Source organism: Pinus tabuliformis, chromosome 3_2, assembly GCF_031772625.1.
Source record: "Pinus tabuliformis cultivar Carrire ecotype Pingquan chromosome 3_2, CPIR1, whole genome shotgun sequence".
Classification (NCBI taxonomy): Eukaryota; Viridiplantae; Streptophyta; class Pinopsida; order Pinales; family Pinaceae; genus Pinus; species Pinus tabuliformis.
This window is the reverse complement of record NC_142302.1, coordinates 54586812-54608939: the sequence shown is the minus strand read 5'-3', so window position 1 is coordinate 54608939 and position 22128 is coordinate 54586812. Positions and strand designations below refer to the sequence as shown.

General features: G+C 35.3%; 1 pseudogene; it reads left to right on the top strand.

The window, feature by feature from the left end:
• LOC149179774 (uncharacterized) overlaps window positions 1-21708 on the top strand; it is a 70687-nt pseudogene extending 48979 nt beyond the window's left edge.
• Window positions 21709-22128: the final 420 nt, after the last annotated feature.

Below are 22128 nucleotides of genomic sequence, written 5' to 3'. Positions count from 1 at the left end.
ACCATGGTATTCATGTCAGCATAGACTATTTAAAGGGGAAATTCTATCATCTTAGATTCATCTTAATTCTGGGTCTACCAAGTGCTTAGAGGGATAAATAGATTTCATCCCCCTAAGAGTGGTAGATGTGGAGTTAAGATGGATATAGGTTGGTTTTTATGATAATGAAGATATTAAATAGACTTAGGAAATTATATTGTAAAAACATCTTAAGGTGAATGGTTAAAGCATAGACATTGGACAAGTATATTTGTATACTTCTGTTTTAAACTGAAACAAATCCAGGGCTACAAGGAATGGATTGATTGCACTAGTCATCCTTCTATAACTTTCCAACATATGCTGGAGTAAACAGATTGTAATTTGGGTAATTTTTCTAATTGCAAATAGGAACATACTTGTGTAGTGGCAGGGTGGTTATGAGGTCCCTAGAAGTGATGAATTTGATTTTTTCTTGGTTTTATGTATAGTATTAGGTTTTTTTTCATGCTCTTTGTGAATGGCATGGGTGAATTTTATCCTACACCCACTAGGTTATCGATATGTAATTTCGGTAATTTTGATTTCAAAAGATATTTTTAAGAAATGCAATTATTTCATTTGTGTATTCAATAAACACAAGATTTTATAATTGAGTAAAATATTTTCCATGCCTGGTGACAGATTCGCCAAAAAATTATATATACATATCATATTATTGATAAAATCGCCTTGCATTTTTCCTATATACCATGGAGATTCGCCCATTTATTATACATGTAAATTTAGGGGGGGTTCTTAAAATTTTCCCTGTTTTGCAGCAAGGAATTTGAATAATTCTGTAAAAAGTGTGGTATAGCATGGCAAAAGACTAATCCATATACACCTCAACAAAATGGAGTCGCAGAAAGAATGAACAAGACGTTGATGGAAAGGGCAAGAAGCATGCTCAATGATGCCGGGTTAGGACAGGAATTCTGGGCAAAGGCAGTGGAGACAACATGTTAACTGGTCAACAGATCACCTTCATCAACTTTGGGGGATAAGAATCCACAAGAGGTATGGACTGGTAAGAAACCCTCTCTTTCACATCTGAGGGTATTCGGATGTGATGCATATGTACATGTTCCAAAGGAGAAATGAACCAAGTTAGATAGTAAATCTGAAAAGTGCATCTTTATTGGGTATAAGGATGGTTTAAAAGGTTATAAGCTTTGGAACCCAGTAACAAGGAAGGTTGTGTACAGCCGAGATGTGGTGTTCAGAGAGATGAAAGATGTTATTAAACATGAAGTCCAACCAAAGGAACCTAAGAAGATAGATTTTGAGCTAAAGGAGGAAGAATCAGACTCTACAGCAGAGGAGGAATCATAAGATGAAGAGCCACAAACTCTAGGTGTAAGAAGATCAACTCGAGAAAGAAGGCAGCCAGAAAGGTATAGTCTATCTGCTTTCTATTCAAATTTTGCTTTATCTATTACTGATGATGATCCCAGAACTGTGAAGGAAGCAGTAGATTCAGAGGATGGAACACTCTGGAAAGAGGCCATGGTTGATGAAATGGCATCTTTGCACAAAAATGAGGCTTGGGATCTGGTGGAGTTGCCAGCTGGAAGGAAACCATTGGCAGCAAATGGGTGTTCAAGAAGAAGACAAATGCAGAAGGAAAGGTGGAGAAATACAAAGCTTGGTTGGTAGCAAAATGTTATTCCCAGATGCCGGGAATTGATTTTGATGATATTTTTTCTCTCGTTTCCAAGGTAACTTCTATTAGATTACTTTTATCTGTTGCTGCTGCTTTTGATTTTGAGATAGAACAGATGGATGTGAAGACAACATTTTTTCACGGGGATCTGGAAGAGGAGACCTACATGAAGCAACCTGAAGGATTTGTGGTGAAGGGTAAGAAAGGACTGGTATGCAAGTTAAAGAAGTCTCTGTATAGGTTAAAACAGTCACCAAGGATGTGGTATCAGAAATCTGATACATTTATATGGGGACTTGGCTTCACCATAAGCAAAGCAGATCACTGTGTGTATTCTAAATTAATTGGTGACCGTGTTATTTATCTGGTCTTGTATGTGGATGATATTTTGTTGGTTGGAAATGACAAAGAAATTATATAAGATTTGAAGACCCAATTGTCCTCCAAATTCGACATGAAAGATCTTGGTGCTGCAAACTATATTTTGGGCATGGAAATTAAAAGAGATCGAGCAAAGAGGAAGCTTTGGTTAAACCGGAGGAAGTATGTTGAGATAATACTGCAGAGGTTTAATATGTAGGATAGTAAACAGGTGAAGGTTTCTATTCCTGTAGGTGTAAAATTATTTGTTGATCAGTGTCCCAAGACACAAGAAGAGGAAGAGGATGTGTCTCATGTTCCATATGCAAGTGTAGTTGGTAGCTTGATGTATGCAATGGTCTGTACTAGACCAGACAGTGCACATGCAGTGGGAGTATTGAGCAGGTTTATGTCAAAACTAGGGAAGGAGCACTGGATAGCAGTGAAGTGAGTTTTCAGGTATTTGCATGGCACTAGTGATTATGGTTTATGCTACCAAGGAAGACTAAGATTGGACAAAGTTTTGGATATACGTGGCTTTGTTGATGCAGACTGGGCTAGAGATTTGGATCAGAGAAGTTCTACAAGTGGGTCTATGTTTAACCTATTTGGAGGAGCAGTCAGTTGGACGAGTAAGAAACAATCTGTAGTGGCACTATCAACTACAGAGGCAGAATACATGGCAGCCACTCATGCAAGTAAGGAAGCAGTTTGGTTGTAGAGATTGTGTTCAAGTATTGGGTTAGTATAGGGAGCTATAAGGATAGATTGTGACAGCCAAAGTGCAATTTTCTTGGCAAAGAACCCAGCTTATCATTCAAAGACAAAGCCCATTGATGTTCAGTGTCACTTTGTGAGGGATATGATAGAAGACAAAAAGGCGTTGCTGGTAAAGGTGGACACTTTGAAGAATACTACAGATGCATTCGAAAAATCTATGAGCTCTAAGAAGTTCTCCTGGTGTAGAGAAACAATGGGCGTTTCAGGGCTATAAAAATGATTAAGCTCTCATGTGGCCCCCTGTGGAAAGAAAACAACAAGTGGGAGAATGTTGGTTTGTGTTATATTCTTTTCACGACTAACCTACGTAGTGAACTGGGGGGTTAGAGGGGGGCTGGAGCCCCCCTTCGTTGCGCCAATTGCGTAGCGGGGGGGTCACAAGGGGTTTGAGGGGGGTGGGTAGCCCCCCTCTATGGGGTCTGGGGCAGCGCCTCGGGGATTTTTTTTTTTGGACCCTATATTAGGTTGGGCGAACCTACCTATGGTTTTCTGTCCATGGTATTGGATGCTTCGACATGTATAAATATGCATTGTAACATTGAAAGGAACATAATGAAAAATCAAGTTAGTAGTCCCGGTTTTGGGATCCAGTGGGAAAATCTCTGTGCATATGTGTTTTGTGTGTTATGCTTTCGCATTGTTTATTTTTCTGTTTTTTAGAATTCGTATGCAGGTAATTTCTGTACGGAGTTAAAACCTACAAGTCTAACATTATGAACTTAATGATTAGGTTGTTCCTTTGTGATAGTGAGCAATAAATTATTATCAATTGTTGAGGGTGTGCCCCTCTAACCCAAGAGCCAGTTTGAGGCCTTAAGCAAGTCTGTGGATGCCTTGGCAAGACCAAGACCATACCAATTCAAGATTATGAAAACTTGGCATTTTTCTTTTATTTATGCAAACTTAAACCAAGTTATCCTAACGGACTTTGATTTACAATGACTTTGGAACTACAGATTCATTGGCGACAATGAAAATACAAAATATAATCTAACTAATTGGAAAAAAGATGAAGTCCTTAAGAAAATTTAAACCATCCTTTGGTTGCAATAAAATGAAATCAATGTGAGGATTTCTTTCACAAACCTAACTATTTTGTTACAAAATTAAAATTTCAAAATACCTTGAAAAGTTTTATCAAAGTAGTTCCTATAATCATGGAGCCCCTAGTACAATACTTGAAAATATTGATAGTTAAAGATTTTAAGTTAGTAATGGTATTTGGAAATTCTCTATAATTTGATATGTTGATAATAATTGTTAATTTGATGTGCGAAAAATAAATAAATAAAATGATGATGACGATAATCATTTATTGAGATGAATTTTAGTATATTGGATTTATAAAATTAAATTAATTTATTTCATTGATAACTTTTGTTTTCTATTGATTCAAAACAAACATTTTTCAATAGTTGGAAAATTTATCATAACTCAATTGTCAAACCAGTAGTGAGGACATTCATCTCTAAATGCTATCTATGAATGCAAGCTAACTCATCACTGTTATTTAAGGAAAACCACATCACCTAGAATGACACATTGGTGCTCCGTAAGGGGGCAATATTTCACTCCTACCAAATGCCTCTAGATCTTGGGTTGCTAACAACATTTGAGATTGGGGAATGGAATGCATGTTGCTTTAATCCATAAAACCAATTATTTGTAGGAAAATTAACTTGCTATAATAGTTAGTAGAGTTGTTCAACTTTATAATAACTCGGTCCCCTTAAATGTTTGTAAGTAAATTTTAGTATAAGCTTTAAATTAATGATTAAACATTCAAATTAATATCAACTTACAAATTGTAATAATTAAAAAATGCTAAATCACATTAACTAATAAAACAAAATACAAATATCAAATGTAAATATAAAAATAAGTGCTAAATACAAAGATCAAATGTAAATTTAAAAATAAATGCTATAAACAGAAATCTTGAGATCATGAATTATAAACATTGAGATCATGAATTAAAGACACAGAATAACATTCTAAATTTAAATTAATATTCTATTAGCATATGTTAATTTAGTTTTACTAGTTAGTATACCAAACAATATCACAACTACATCGTATATCACCTTCATAACAATATGCTACAGACATCATAAATATATTATCACATTAAATGCAAGGATGGGAACATGTAATCATGAATAACGATCATAATAATTGAAGGAAGATAAAAAATGCTACCACAATAACACATATAAAACATCGTTATAATTGTAGCGCACATTAGCTAGTGGCCAATTAGTAGTATATCTTAAGCAAGTTTGATGAGGTTCAAGTCGTGAGGGTAATTATTGTGTAAAATTAACTTAAGTCTTAGAGCTATATTGCAATACTTTGCAATCAAATACATGTTGATTAGAAAATGGGTCAACAATTCTATGATCACATAATTTGGAAATTATATATTGAGTTTAGTATTGCAATCAAATACATGTTGATTAGAAAATGGGTCAACAATTTTATGATCACATAATTTGGAAATGATATATTGGTTTTTTTTTCTCATTATTATGGATTAAGAAATGGAGATCAAGTTTATTACACATGTTTAAAAGTTAGATCGAATGTCTTTGTAAGTTAGTGTTTCACTTTAAAATAGGTCAACAATTTTATGATCACATAATTTAGAAATATCATATGATTTTTTTTCATTATTATGGGTTAAGAATTTATGGAGATCAAGTTTATTATACATGTTTTAAAAGTTAGATCAAATGTCTTTGTAGGTTAGTGTTTCAAATGTAAAGTGTTTTTAATTTTTTATTTTATTTGCCTCACAATTTTTTACAAATTTTTTCATGCCAAGATGTTTTATGTATTGTTTAATGTTGTGCTTGATTATGAAGATCAGGAGAATTTTCAAATATATCTTGGAAATATTTATTTTCATTTTTCAGCTAGCAAAAATAGAAATACAATTTTGATATCTAACTTAAGGTTAATGTGTTTATGAAGTGTTTGGGAATTTGTTTTTATCAAATTTAGCACTATTTATTTACTTTTTTGAAATAACAACAATAAAAATGTAGTTTTGATCTTCTAACTTAGGGTCAATAAATTCTTTGTAGTAATAACTTTATCATATTCTCCCTCTCCATATCAATCGGCATTTTTCCTTTAAACCTAGTTATGTTAGTGTTTAAGTAATAATATTTATATCTTAGAGAGCATCTTACTCCATTATTTGTTAATCATCTAACCAAAAAGTTGCGTCTCTAGTTCAATATCTTTTGAGCCTTGAATGAATTATAATAATATTTGAAGCAATAATATGAACCCTCTCAAATGTCATGTGAATTATCTTGTGCTTGTACATTAAGTACATAATCACAATCTTACTCTTGATGGATGGAAACATAATTTCTAAAAAGAGGATTAGATAATGTGTATTGCACTTTATTTTAAGGTTATTTATTATAAATCGTTTTTTATTTACTCGATTTTGCTTCAAGTTTCTATTGAAATAGTATAGTTCTCAACCTCATAGCCATATAGAATCATCAAGGAATCATGGGTATCGAAAATGAACTTCTTTCCCTAAACCAAAGTTTTTCCTATTTATACTTGCTCCTTTCTAAAAGAACAACACAATCCACTTATAGGAGGAGGATAGCTGATTTTGCGAATTCCATGCCTTCACAACCGACTTCCTTTAAGGAGTCACCTACCTTGTAAATATAAATTCCAAAGGAAAAACTCGCTTAACCCTTGTATTACAATTGATTTCTTTTATTAGTCTTTGTTATTTCTAAAGTTGGTAATGACCTTCTTATATACACTTATCACAAAAAACCTCAAATCAAAAGGACCCTCAAAATATTTTAACTCCTTTCAAAGGATATTTTGAGGGATCGTGTTAAAAGCTTTTTTTGAAGTCAATTAAACAACAAATGAGATCAACTTGGTTGATCCAATAGTGTTGAGCAATAAACCTAAGAGTAATTAGGTGATCTAAAGTGGAATAATAACTTTAAAGGAAAGCCTTCTCCTTAGCTCTCTTATCACGTTTTTCAATCCCACAATTGATCTTCTCCTCCAATGTTAAACCATATAACTTAGCTAGAAGATGGTTAATCACAATAGTCCTATGATTTGAAAGCATGTTTTTGTCATCACCTTAAAAAAAATAGGAACAATAAGGCTTTATGTCTAAAGCTTGGAAATACCTTCCTTAAATACTAAATTAAAAATCTTTTGCATGTGAGGAGCAAGAAAAGAGCTTTGTATTTATAAAATTTAGCTTGATAACATTCAATACATATATATTTTCCTTTTACAAGACATTTGACTCCAAATTCAATGACTTTTATAGTGAAAATGTTTTCCATAGAGAATCTATTGTCCTTTAAAGAACTTTGCTTTCATGATTCTTGGGAATAAATATCCATAAATTTAACTAGTCAAGAAACCAAAAAGATAAATCTAAAGATGTATATAATAGGTCATGAAAACAATAAAAAAAATGTAAACAAAGATTGAAATATAAAGAAAAATAAAACAAAGAAATGAATAGAGAAAAATAATCTATATCAACTTATAAAAAAAAAGATGCTACAACCCCAAGGGTTAACTCAATTGGTCAAGTTCCCATCGCTAAAGCACCTTGCTAATGGAAGGTCACGAGGTCAATTCTCCTCGATGCCCTCAGGGTTTAGCTCTGCTAATAAGGTGGTTGGATGTGATCCCTTCGAGTGCATATGCCTAGATATTTCCTTGAAAAAAAAAGATTCTACGAAGTCATAAAAATAAATTCAAAACCAAGATTCCTCGAGGAGGATGTCCAGGAGCGAGCGTTCTGCACCTTTGCTCCCCCTCCAACCTGCCATGATATGATGCCAACTCACACGAAAGGGGGTTGCAATTCCCACTATACTGGGTGCTCCCGTCACCTCATCTATCATTGCACAAAGACAGCGCAATATTAAACGTCATTTGAATATTGCAGATACATAGGGAGGTACAAAGGGATCAATAGGAGAATTATATCATATTAGTAGAGCTGGAGGAAAAAATTGATAGTATTGATCTCAAGCTAACCATTTTTGATAGGAGATCAACAAACATCTCCTTCTCCTTGGATGAGGGTAGTGACCAGTTAACACAAATGCATGGAAATTCTGCCTAATAGTTGTTATGACTCATTGGTTTTTTGCTTGCAACACTAGTAGTATTTTTTGTCTTCTCATGTCGATGTATGTCAAGGTCTCACACACTCGAGTTATATTTATAAGTTTCTATTTACAAGACATTTTAGGTAGACCAGGTCTTGGCAACTTTAAGACTCCGACTTTATGTTACTAGTCTGGTTTTCCTTTAAGCATACCAACAACATAAAAAAATTAGTATAAGTAATCCTCATTTGACGTAATACATTTTTTTTGAAACCGAGATTAACATAAATAAAAGAGAGAAATAATATAAATAAATAAAATAAATAATAGTAACAAGGGGAATAAGAGTAAAGAGGAAAACTCTAAAAGGTTTATGGTGATTAAAAAGGAAAAAAAAGTTTATGGTGATAAAAAGGAAAGGAAAAAAATATAAATGAAAACTTTTATTATGTAAGAAAAGATGGTTTATAAAGTTTATATTGACAGAAATAGAATTAGAAAATGTTAACAAAATAGAAAACTTAACAACATAAAAAATAATAAAAAAATTGAAACACAAAATATATGAATATAAAACTTCTCACATTTATAAAGAGAAGCTTTATATTGACTATTAATTATGAACCAAATGAAAAAGGTTAATATAAAGGGAGAAGAATGAACAAAATGAAAACTAATAAGTTAAATTGAAAAAGTATGAATGGTTGAGACTCCTCTTTCAAAAAGAAAAACATTGGATATTGATGATAGTGAATATAGAAAAGACTAATAAAGAGATTGATCATATAACTCAATGAGAAATAAGGTGAATGCATCATATAATAAATAAAACAAAGGGAAATGAATTATTTTTAAAAAAACTAAAAATAGCACAATCATATTAATAAATGTGATTAATATATTTAAATGTATGATGATATAATTTAATTAATTTTTTTTAAGGAAATAGTAACACACAAAAAATTATACAAACTAATTTAATATATTAATTTTATTTAACCTGACTTTTATATATGTATACAGATATAATAAATAACACACATTAAAAATTAAATTTAATAATAAATTAAATAAATATAAATCTAATTTTATATAAATATAAATAAATAAATCTATTTAATTATTTTCTATTTTACCTTTCATAAAATCCGAAACATCTACTTAAAACCTATACAAACAAATAAACTCTTAAAAATAAAGAAATATAAATCAGTCTAATTGATGAAATATCACATTCACTTAAAACCCAACATAAATTCAAAGCAATCTCTATGAGATGGGAGCTACACCGCGAGTTGTGTTCACGATTCCCACATTCATAATTCAACGAAGCCCATTCACCTCTCAATAATTTTGCCAAGTAAGCCATTCACGAAGGGCTCAAATCGTCCGATTCAAAACCCAACGACGTGCTCGAATCGCCAATGTGCTTAACAGGGGTGAAATAAATGATTTATTCTTTGATTTCAAATTAAAAATATGTTAAAATATTTTTCACGTTATTCGTAGGATGATATATTAGATAAAGGAATATTTTATTAAAATTAAATTATAAAATCAGAATTTTCCAAGCCCAATTCCAATATAGACTAGGATTACAACGTAATTACAGGAGTATAAAGAAAAAATAAAATTTTATGATAAAACAAAATAATTAATTATTTTATAATTAACTCTAACATTAATAAAACAAATAAATATATTATTATCTATTAATGGAATGACTCTTATATTTTGGTGTGTCATGTTTAGGATAGGGAGAAAAATAGATTAAAAATTTATTTTTAGAAAAGTATATATTGGAACACATTTTTCTATATCAACTTAAAATAAAACAAGGTTAATAGCTACAATGCAGCGTAGTCCCTACCTAATGCTATCACTAATTAAGGAAATCAAAATTCGGCATTTCTATCTCTGCACACGCTTCTTCCGCACACACTCCTTCTGCACAACTTATTCTACATAGCCATACTCCACACAACCACCTCCACACATATTTCCTCCGCACATGCTTCCACCACATAGCCACATTGCCACCAATGACTTGCTCAATGTGTGAGTTACATACTTTCATATTAACAATTAATTTAAAGTATACAAGTTTTACAAATCAATTTACAAATACTCACCAAGTGATTGACACAATCAACAAATTCGTGAATCCTATATATAGATTTATCTCTTTCTTATATTACATTATGCTTCATAGTTACCTATTAATATATAATATGTCTTATGTGTTTCTGCTATATTGCGTACATTGAAATGCAAATATAGATTTATCCCTTCGTTATGCATTCTGCTTCATATTTACTTATTAATATATAATATGCTCATTTGTTCTCCCATAATAATATTACTGTATTACAATGTATAATTATCACTAGCTATATATATATATAAACCTAACTTATTGACACCTAATTAAAATAGAACTATTACAATAGCAAAGCACTTTTATATATTTGAAACTAGTTATATGTACACGTCAACCGATTCTCTTAGAAAGGAATCCACTTTTAAACGGTGTTTATATAATTTTTCTTATGAAATTTAGTTTTAATTGTTCATTGTGTGGGAAAAAGTTTTTTGTGTAGAGCTTCTGCACAATGTCGTTGGCCATGTGGGGCCCACGTTTTTTCATACTTCATTTAACGATGATATATGCTTATTATGACGAAGGAACTAATTGTGCAGAGCTTCTGTACTTCCACACAATGAAATCCACTGGCCACTTGGGGCCACCTCGTGATTATTTTTCATATTTCGTTTAACAATGGTATATATATGTTCATTGTGCGGGAAGACAATGATTGTGTGGATTTTTCGCATAATGAAAACCACTGGCCATGAGCGCCACCTCATGACTATTTTTCATACTTGGTTCTGTTGAAATGTGGCAACAAGAATATTCCAATTTTAATTTGTCCTTGAATTAAAATTCGAATTTAGTCTCACCAGTTGCTTGAAAATAATTAATTAATTCATTATGGATTAATTAGTTGGAGAAATTCAAGTTAGAAGTCTTTCTTAAGTCATGCAACAAGTTTCCCTTAAATTAAGGATATTATCCCTTAATTAAGGAGATAAGATTGAGTTATATTTGAGTTGTAATTAATTAGCTCAGTTTACTGAGTTAAGTCAAGTTAAACTAGTTCCAAACTGTTTGAGGAACTAATTTTAAGTTATCAGTCAGTTGATGCATGCATGCACTCAACCAATGTACTCCAGATAACTGAAGATCCCCTTATTAGTAAATCATGCATGTCTATTCTGAGAAAGACCCAGTTGAACTAAATTTCAAGGACAGTGTACTATCAGTTGCATGTGTTTTCCTATAAAGAAAACTCATGCATGTAGAAGGAATCATTCCTTGAGGATTGCGCAATTCTGACAGTGTGTTAGAGCAGTGTGTGAGATCAGTGTTCCACTTGGTAATAGGAGGATCACCCAGGAGAAACTGCGCAAGGAAATAGAAGCTTGGAGGGCAAAGGAGAAGGTTTTGTGAGAAGCCAAGTTTGCCTATGAGCATCTATGAGGATTGTACTAAGAGCTGGCTCGCTGTGAGAGCTAAGGCTTTGTATAATTCTTATGTATTTCCACTTTGTATGATAATACAAATAGTGAGGTTTTTAGCTGAGGCTTTCCCTGAAGTATTCTTCTGTGTATTGTGCATTGATTCTTCTTCTTCTGGTTATATTGTTCAGCTTGATCTTTAAGCTTCCGCAAATTGATAGTAGAAGTAGATTATAGTATTTTGCTTTGGTTATATTGCATTATTGGGTTAATCTACAGTCAGAATTTCTACATGGTATCAGAGCTGTGAATAGTATACGGAGAAGAGAATTCGAAGTTTGAAGTTCGGGGTTGTAGGTGCAAAATCGAATTCCTATCATACTTCAAGGTTGGCCAATGGCGTTTAATGGCTTGAGACTCGAGTATGCCTTGGAAGGTAGCTCGAATTACATAGCATGGAAAGATCGCATGGAGGCTGTATTAGAAGACAATGGCTTGAAGGAATTCATTGATCAAGAAATCCAAAAGCCAACTTCAACTAATGCACAAGAGTTGGCTGAGTGGAAGAAGTGTGTGGTGAAGGCGAGACGGATCATCCTTGAGGGAGTTTGAGATCGTATTGTCTTGAGTCTCCATGGGAAGGATACTCATTTTCAATGTGGAAGACATTGAAGGACCTCTACTAGAACAATAGCGACCAGAGGAAATTGGCGCTCAAAGATAAGCTTCGAAGAATCAAGATGGAGAAGGGTGATACTATTTCCACATATCTGAACAAGCTCACCACCTACAGAGACGAGCTTAGCAGTGTGGGAATAACTACTGTCGATGATGATATGGTGAGCCTCGCTCCCCTTGGCCTTCTAAAGAGCTAGAATAGCTACCAAGACTCTGTGAATGGAAGGGAGAAATTGTCATATTGGGAACGACTGTGGTCGGATCTCATGCAGGAGGAGATCAGGAGGAGCACACGAGATGGTTCTTCATCCAAGAATGATGATGAAGAAAATCTAGCCTTAGCAAGTAAGGCAAGGAAAGGGAAGGGGAAGGCTTCCCATTCCAAATCGAATTCTTCTCATGGAGGGAAGAAGGTTGATAAGTCTAAAGTGAGATGCTTTAATTGTCACAAGATGGGACATTATGCGACTAATTTCCCATCGAAGAAGTCCAAGAAGGGATCCTCGAAAGGATCGGAAGGTGAGGCATTAGCCTCCTAGTTCGAAATGGACTTTACCCTCATCGCATGCATGGTGTCATCGATGATGGGTTGTGTTCAGTATCTTGACAGTGGAGCCTCATTCCACAAGACCGGTGATAAAAATTTATTCAGTGCCTTGGAGGAGAAAAACCTGAAGATGCGCATAGAGATGGGTGACGATGGAAGGCATAGTGTTTTAGGAGTGGGCACGATTGCTTTTCAGAGGGAGCATGGAGCTCCAGTCACCTTGACAGATGTGATGTATGTTCCTGGACTGAAGAAGAACTTGGTATCAACTGCGATGTTGGAGGACAAAGGCTACGTTGTTATCTTCAGTGAAGGAAAGGTGTTCCTAAGACACATAGCCACGGGTCAGACCAAAAGGGTAGGGATTTGGGTGAAGAATCTTTATAAACTAATGGTAGATGATTGTGAAACATTGATTACAAAAGCAAAATTGGTACAAAGCCAAGATATTGGGGAGGTGTGGCACAGGCGATTGGGCCATTTGCATCATGGGGCCTTGAAGACAATGCAACAAATATCTATAGGACTTCCCAAAGGTAAACTTGAGCAAGTTGACACATGCAAAAGTTGTACCTTGGGAAAGTACACAAAGTCTTCCTTTCATGATCGAGACAGTTGAGCAGAGACTATCTTAGAGCGAGTTCATATTGATTTGTGTGGACCATTCTCGACAACATCCACAACGAAGCAAAGGTATTATGTGATTTTCATGATGATTTTTTTCATAAATGCTGGATTTATTTCATGCAAAAGAAGGACCAAGCCTTCACAAAGTTTTGTGAGTTCAAAGCTTTGGTCGAGAAAGAGTCAGGGAAGAAGATCAAGGCCTTGAGAAGCGACAACGGTGGAGAATATGTCTCTCAAGAGTTTAAGGACTTATGTGCAGTGGAAGCAATTAAATGAGAGTTGACGACACCTCATAACCCACAGCAAAATGGGGTGGTCGAGAGGAAGAATAGAACTATTGTAGGGGCAGCACGGGCGATGGTGCATGACCAAGGCCTACCACTTCACTTGTGGGCTGAGGCATGTAATACAACAGTCTATTTGTAGAATAGAAGCCCGCATTGCATATTTGGGATGAAGACACCAGAGGAAGCTTTCTCCGGTAAGAGACTAGATGTGGGTCACTTCAGGATCTTTGGCTCATCGGTATATTGCCATGTGACAAAGGATGCACAGAAGAAGCTTGAGCCGACAACAGAGTTGGGGATACTTATGGGGTACACTGATACACCTTACAACTATCGGGTGTACTTGCCTACCAGTTGGAGGATAGTGGTTTGTAGAGATCTCAAGTTTGATGAGCAGAAGGCCATGCGAGTTTCCCTTGAGAGGGAGCTCCAACTACAAGCTATGGAGGAATTGTTGGTTCCTAAGGAGGAGGAGCCTCAGACTGATACAGAGCAGCTGCATGTAGAGGTTCCTGGAGTAGAGACATCCACACAAGAAGAGTCTTCTAGAGATGGACAGAAACGCACAAGAGACGCTGACAGATTGTTGGGGGATGCGAGAGAGAATGTGGGAGCACTATATTCTCAGCGCAGATAGAGGAGGTCACCTGAGAGGTACACTGGATACATGGCCCTTGTTGGGGAATGTGTTGAGACCGAGCCATCTTCCTTTGAGGAAGCAGTGCAGCAGCCGATTTGGGTTGATGCTATGGTGGAGGAGTATGACTCCATAGTTCATAACAGTGTTTGGGATGTGGTTCCGAGACCGGAGAACAAGTCAGTTGTGAGTTCTCGTTGGCTTTACAAGGTAAAGCAAGCTGTTGATGGTAGTGTGGAGAAGCATAAGGCAAGATTTGTTGCCTGTGGCTTTTCACAGGTCAAGGGGATTGACTATGATGAGACTTTTTCTCTTGTCGCAAGGTACTCATCTATCAGATCGATGTTGGCACTATCAACACAGATGGGTTGGAAGATCCATCAGATGGATGTGAAGACTACATTCCTCAATGGCCAGATTGAGGAAGAGGTGTACATAGAGCAGCCAGAAGGTTTTGAGACCTTCGATCGTGAGTCACATGTGTGCCGACTCAAGAGAGCGTTGTACGGGCTGAAGCAAGCACCTCATGCTTGGTACACTATGATAGACAACTACTTCACCAGGTTGGGCTCCACAAAGAGTGAAGTGGATGTGAACCTGTATAACATCGTGGTGGAAGGTAAGTTGTTGATCATCATTCTTTGTGTTGATGATCTCATATTGATTGGTGATGATTAGTTGATCGTGTCTTGCAAGGAGTACCTTGCAAGAGAATTTGAGATGAAAGACATGGGTCTCATGCATTACTTCCTTGGCATGGAAGTGTCGCAGAAGGATGGGGAGTTGTTTGTGTCTCAAGGCAAGTATGCCAATGAAATACTCAGGAGATTCAACATGCAGAAGTGCAAGCCCACGCAGACTCCTCTAGATGGTAACTGGAGGAAGGAGGATGCTACTTCAAGAGAAGTAGTAGAGGCTACTGTGTACAGACAGCTTGTGGGTTCACTAATGTACTTAGTGAACACACGACCAGATTTGTTCTATGCTATGAACCAGCTGAGTCAAGCCATGGTTCAACCTACCAAGATGTTTTGGAAGGCGGCAAAACATGTATTGAGATACCTCAGAGGCACATCTTAATATGGATTATGGTACAAATGGACAAAGGGAGTGAAGCTACAGGGCTTCACTGATGCAGATTGGGCAGGGAGTCCATCAGATCGGAAGAGCACATCAGGAGGGATTTTCAACCTTGGTTTAGCTACAGTTTCTTGGTACAACAAGAAACAGAGGTCGGTTGCACTTAGCTCGGCAAAGGCTGAATACATGTCTGCAAGTCAGGTAGCATGTAAGGCCATATGGATGCGGAAAATCCTAGTTGGTTTGTTTGATTAGAGGATGGATACAACTGTGATCTAATGTGATAATTAGAGTTGTATCAAACTCTCTGAGAATCCAATATTTCATGATAGGTCCAAGCACATTGACATCCGGTATCATCATCTCAGAGACTGTGTAGCAAGGAGGATCATGTTGCTGCAGTATATTTCGATAGAGGAGCAAGATGCTAATGTTTTGACAAAGGCATTGTCAAAGTGTAAATTCAAGTTCCATAGAGACAGGATCGAGGTGGCAGATAATCCCTTTCTTGTTGAGAGGGAGTGTTGAAATGTGGCAACAAGAATATTCCAATTTTAATTTGTCCTTGAATTAAAATTGTGAATTGAAATTCGAGTTTAGTCTCACTAGCTACTTGAAAATAATTAATTAATTCATTATGGATTAATTAGTTAGAGAAATTCAAGTTAGAAGTCTTTCTGAAGTCATGCAACAATTATCCCTTAAATTAAGGAGATTATCCCTTAATTAAGGAGATAATATTGAGTTATATTTGAGTCATAATTAGTTAGCCTAGTTTACTGAGTTAAGTCCAGTTAAATTAGTTCCAAACTGTTTGAGGAACTAATTGTGAGTTATTAGTCAGTTGATGCATGCATGCACTCAACCAGTGTACTCCAGATAACTAAATATTCCCTCATCAGTAACTCATGCATGTCTATTCTGAGAAAGACCCAGTTGAACTAAATGTCAAGGAAAATTTACTATCAGTTGCATGTGTTTTCCTATAAAGAAAACTCATGCATGCAGAAGGAATCATTCCTTAAGAATTGTGCAGTTCTGAAAATGTGTTAGAGCAGTGTGTGGGATTAGGATTCCACTTGGTAATAGGAGGGTCACCCAGGAGAAACTGTGCAAGGAAATAGGAACTTGGAGGGTAGAGGAGAAGGTTTTATGAGAAGCCAAGTTTGCCTGTGAGCATCTGTGAGGATTGTACTGAGAGCTGGCTAGTTGTGAGAGCTAAGGCTTTGTATAATTCTTATGTATTTCCACTTTGTATGATAATACAAATAGTGGGGTTTTTAGCTGAGGTTTTCCGTGAAGTATTCTTCTGTGTATTGTGCATTGATTATTCTTCTTTTGGTTATATTGTTCAACTCAATCTTTATGCTTCCGCAAATTGATAGTAGAAGTATATTATAGTATTTTTCTTTGGTTATATTGCATTATCGGGTTAATCTACAGTCAGAATTTCTACAAGTTCAACAATAATATATGACTAATATTTTACATGTGTGGAGCATGTTAATGAGCTTTAGTTAAAGTATTGTATCACAATTTGAATTGGTTGAAGTGGTTTGTACACAAATAGAACACAACTTTCATTTCACATTTTTACAGAGCCCTTAAATATAGAACAAATGAAATAAATTAGGAACAAATCTTTCAGGCAAAGACAACTTCACTATATCAAATTTCAAACCAAGCAACGACTATAAAAATCCCTAATTTATTAATTTGAAGGTTCAAAGCCTAACTCATGAAATTTCCATGACCTAAACCTTAGCCCACATGAAAGCAGGGTTAAAATGACGCAACTGAAGCCAATTAAAAGCATGATAGAGGAATCGAATCCATAATTGAAACCCTAGTGAACTATAAAACAAGATTTAGTGGTGAAGACTCATCAGAGTCGCATTTCAGTTTGCGCTATTATCACTTCTGCTACTACCACTCTGAGCTTTTCTCATTATAAAAATCACCAAAACATAATTTTGACGACACTAAATGAAATTAGCACATGGATAAATGAACGAATCGAGGCATTGTACGAACGAAACTAACTAGGGATTCTGTCTCCCAAGTAACCTGATAATTATTACTTAAAATCTTGTCTCGAATGAGTGGAGGCGACGAGAAAAAACTAGGGAAATATGGAAACACCAATTTTGAAGAGCGCATCAAAGCTTTAGGTGCTTTTAACAATCAATCAAGCAAGCAACCGTTGCAAGACGGAGGGACAACAGTGTTGGAGATTGTCTTAATAGCCATTACTTTATTAGATCTAGTTAAAGAAAGTAGTAACACATGTCTATAGTGGAAGAAACTATAAAATCCTATGTCTTTTGACTGCCTACAATGTCTTGAACCTAAGGCTTAGGCCAAATTCAAGACTACAATGCTATGAATTGTGAAGGTATGGTCCTAACCTTTGGTTATTTGCATGTTGATAATTTGCAAAGGATATATTAAAGAATGCAAATATGTTGTTGTTACAAAAGTCATTGCTCAAGAAATCGCAAAAAATCTTGTATCAAAGGTTGGCATTAAGTGATTGTGGAAAGGGGGCATTGAAAGCTGCATTTAGGTTAATTGTTTAGGTATCATGGTTCGTAACTAGAGACCCAGCGACACCCTTGTGCTTATGCTATTTAAAGACACAACACGATTCATAAACTTCATGTGATTGTGTTTTCTTCTCCCAGTTTTTTGTTTGTTTGTTTGTTTTTTTTTTTGGTTTTTTTTTTTCCATCCAAAAGAAGAAAAAAACATCATAATTCAATATAGTGTCTTTGTATAAAGTGTTACCAAAATTTTTTCCAAGGAGGATGTATAGTCAGATAAGAGCACATATACTAACATATATTTAGGAAGCATTTTCTATGCTTAAGAATAGTTCAAAAATTATGTTTTAGTAAGATCCCATAAACAAACAATGCAAATATATGGTGCATTAAACAAAAAACAAAATCACAAATCAAAATATAATGAGGAGTAGGACAACAAAGAGATTAGGGGAGGGGGATAATTCCCTTTGCTCTAATGGTATCAAACTCCAAAAGTGAGTAGTGCATATATCCAAAGTTTACAGAGAGTCCTTTCTTTGAAAATGAGTCTGCTATCCAATTTCTCTCGAAATATATGCTCGAAAGTGATCTAAGTAAAAGAAATTCTGAGGAGTTTAATTTATGAAATCCAAGGAGTGAGATGGGGAGGAGAGAAATTTGGATTTGTCGTCATCCCTTCGATGAGCACCTATGAGTCCCCATATAAATTTAAGGAGTCAATGGACATACTTTTGGAGAACCAAAGAAGTCCCCAAAGTGTCAAAACTTCAACCCTCATGTTTGTGCCTAGATCACCATTCCAGTGTAACTTAAGTCCTATAGTGATAGTTTTGGTCCACAAGAAGCGATACACCACAGCCACATAGGTTCCTCTATGCAACACCATCGATAGAATATGGGATGAGGAAGAAATTTGTACAAACGATCCCAAATGGTTCGAGAGGGTGTCTTGACATTCTCCAGCCATAGTAAAATTTTATGAATGACACAGTGAGTTGATATTTGAAGTCCCTAAAAAATGTGTCCATTCCTGGCACACCATATTTCCCAAAATATAAAAAGTGGAATAACCATAACTTTACCTCCCCGCGCCAACCACCATTGGATACATTCTTCAATGTGTACAAATCTCCTATAAGACAAATCCAACGAAGAAAATATGCCATCCCAGACCATAATGTTGATCGGGCATTCCAAAAATAGATGGTTGTTAGTTTTAGCAAAGGCCCTACACAGTGGGCATCTCCCAGGCCCATTATAACCCCTCTTACAGAGATTCTCCCAGGTAAGGTTTTTGTTCCTCCAGACCAACCAAATAAAAAGAATGATCTTAATAGGGACATCAAGTTTCCAAACCTTGTAGAACCAACAAGAGTGATTAAGTTCCCTTAGAGTGTAAAAAATATACCTGTAAGTGTTTTCCACCTCCACCATGTTAGATCACATCTTTTTGCCCCAGGAAATATGGTCCCCCTCCTCTACGGAAAATTTTAAGGATGGAAAATTATCTTGAAGTTTAAAAACATTGGCGAATCTCGCTAGTCCGTAATATGTAAACTATAAAATCTTTATTGATGTATTTGTAAAATTATTAAAATTTATAATGATTTTATATATACTCTCTATATAATGTTGGCAATTTTTAAGGTAAAATAATTTTATATTGTAAAATTTGGGCGAACCATTTTTATAAAAAGTGGAAATTGGCAAATCTTTTTTTTGGAAAAATCATGGAAAATTAGCTCACCTATGAATATTAGCCCCTAAAATTTTCCATGCCCTCTGCATAAGCCCACAATTCTAAGAGACTGTATGTATGCCTCCCATTCCACTGCATTCGTACCTTCCAGGCCCATCTCCCCTGCCTATTTACATACGGGAAAGCTCCCATACCAACCAGAAATAACATGTTCTAATAGAAAAATACCTTAAGAGTGTAGACATCGCATAAGGCCCCCATTTAAATTATGTGTTGCAGCCACACCCCGTATGCTATCAATACCAATGATAATATGATTCCCCTAGCCAAATGACCAACAAATTCTCTGCAAAAATAGATCCTTCACTTTTTGGAAGCATCTCCAAATGTAAGATCCAGAATTGATCCCAAGATGGCCCAACCTGATCCAGTCCTCAACCCTTTTCTTACACAGGTATTTTGAGAAAATGATATCCCTCCATATTCCTTCCTTAAATAGTCCTCTCCACAAGGATTTTATAATGAGGGCCCAACCAAAAATTTTAATATCTAAAATTCTCCAACCTCCTTGATCCTTTGGAATAGTGATGTTTTTCCATTTTACGAGATGAATAACCTATGTCCACACAATGACAAGGGCATTATTTTAGTTGTTGGCATTGCTTCTTGGCTGCTTTGAGAGGCCCGTGCACTTCAAAGGGTTTGGTTTCTACATTCATATTTGTGTCCTAGGGTCTGCAACAACAGTATAGAAAAGCTAAAGGCAAACACATTCATTGCATGTTGTAGGGTTATTATGGTGTACTATGCTTCTTAGGGTTTTCAGCACAAGAGGAAGAAGAAAAAAACATAATTAATGGTAAAATCTATTGCTTATACCTAGATATTTTTTTGTTTTTGGATGTAAGATTGCATAATTAATTAGTTGACAAATGCTATATTTTCTCGTGGTTTGAGCTGTTTTGCTTGGGGAAGGTTTTATGTTCGACGAAAAATTCAATCTTTAATGCTTGAAAAGTAGTATTTTTCTAAAATTTTGTGGAGTTAAGCCGCTATTGAACATTTTTTTTGAAAGTGTGAAGTGCTTCTGGAGATGAATTAGAGTTCATCATAGTGGAAGAAAGAGATCCGGTGAAAATATTTTATGTTGAGTGGCTTCTTTGCGAGGAATTGAGTCTCGGTTGTTTATTTTGAGTGAAATTTGTGTTTGAAAATCTTTTGAGCTATGGCAAGCTGAAAATTCTCAGTATTTAAGATTTTCCTTTAAATTTCAAGCTCAAATACATGATTTTCAGTGACATCTATTCTGGCACGTACTTCTGAATATTTCTGCAATTCTAGTTGTAATTGGACTGTTAGAAGCAAGGTCATCAAAATCTTGTTGTTCAGGCAGTTCTTTAAAGCAATTTAAAATTTCGACTAATTATTTTGAGAAACCTTTGTAGTCCCTTAAATTTCTTTCCTGCAATATAGATTATGGAGATATAGGCACACTCAAGGCTGAGAAGATGATGGTGATGAAGAAATTCAAGCGAAATCGTGAAACAAAAACGTTTTTACGCTACTCTATTGTTGCAACAAGCACTATTTTCCTACCTTGGAGCTCAGTCTGGTTGCCATTGATTGTCTAAACATTCGATATTTACTTCCTCCATGCGTGCTTGGTTTTTGGTAGCACATAATTCATGTTTTTCATGTGTAATGTGATTATAGTTACGCTAGTGGTGAAGTCTGGACAACTTAGTCTCAATGGGGATTCGAATGAGGTATCTTTAGACCTATATGAATAATTTGTGAAGAACATAGAAGATCGACATCATACAATTATAGTCAATCCAAAGCTTCCTTCAAACGTGCGAGAGGAGAAGCAATCTGTGTTGGTGACAGAACTAGAAGTGCATGAGAAAATGATTCTTTCAGAGTTCAATTCGATCAAGACATAGACAAAGACATTCATGAGTTCAAAACGTGGCAAAATTGTGAGGAGAAAGTGTGGAAACATCAGTGCAACTAAGAAAACAACAGTGAAAGGCCAAAGGAAACTGCAATTATCTAAAACAAGCATTGAGAACATGGAAAGAAATGAGTATGATTATATGGATGAGGAGTTAAGCTTTCCTATCAAAGAAGATTAGTTGTGAAGAATGTGAAGTGTGAGGACCTAACCTAGGTCTTCTAACTAAATTATATTCATCCTTTAATTTAACTACAATAAGAAGAAATAACATGTTTATAACTCTACATTTACTTAATAATACAAACTAATAAAATTTTCTTTAGAACATTTTAAACACATAAGAAAATTTCATTTTCAACAATTTACATAAATAAAACAACAATGGAAGAATACATGTTTAAGTGGCTTGGTTGGGATGCTCCCAACTCTTTTGGGATGCTCTTGTTGAGCTACCCGACTGAATTTACCACCCAGCCAACTAGGAATGATTTCCTAGCCTAGAGAACCTCCACAGGTTCCCTAGCCCTCCGAGCCCAAGTCCAACCAACTTTGGTGTATCCAAGTTAAATGGAACACTCTCCAATATATCCAAGTTTGA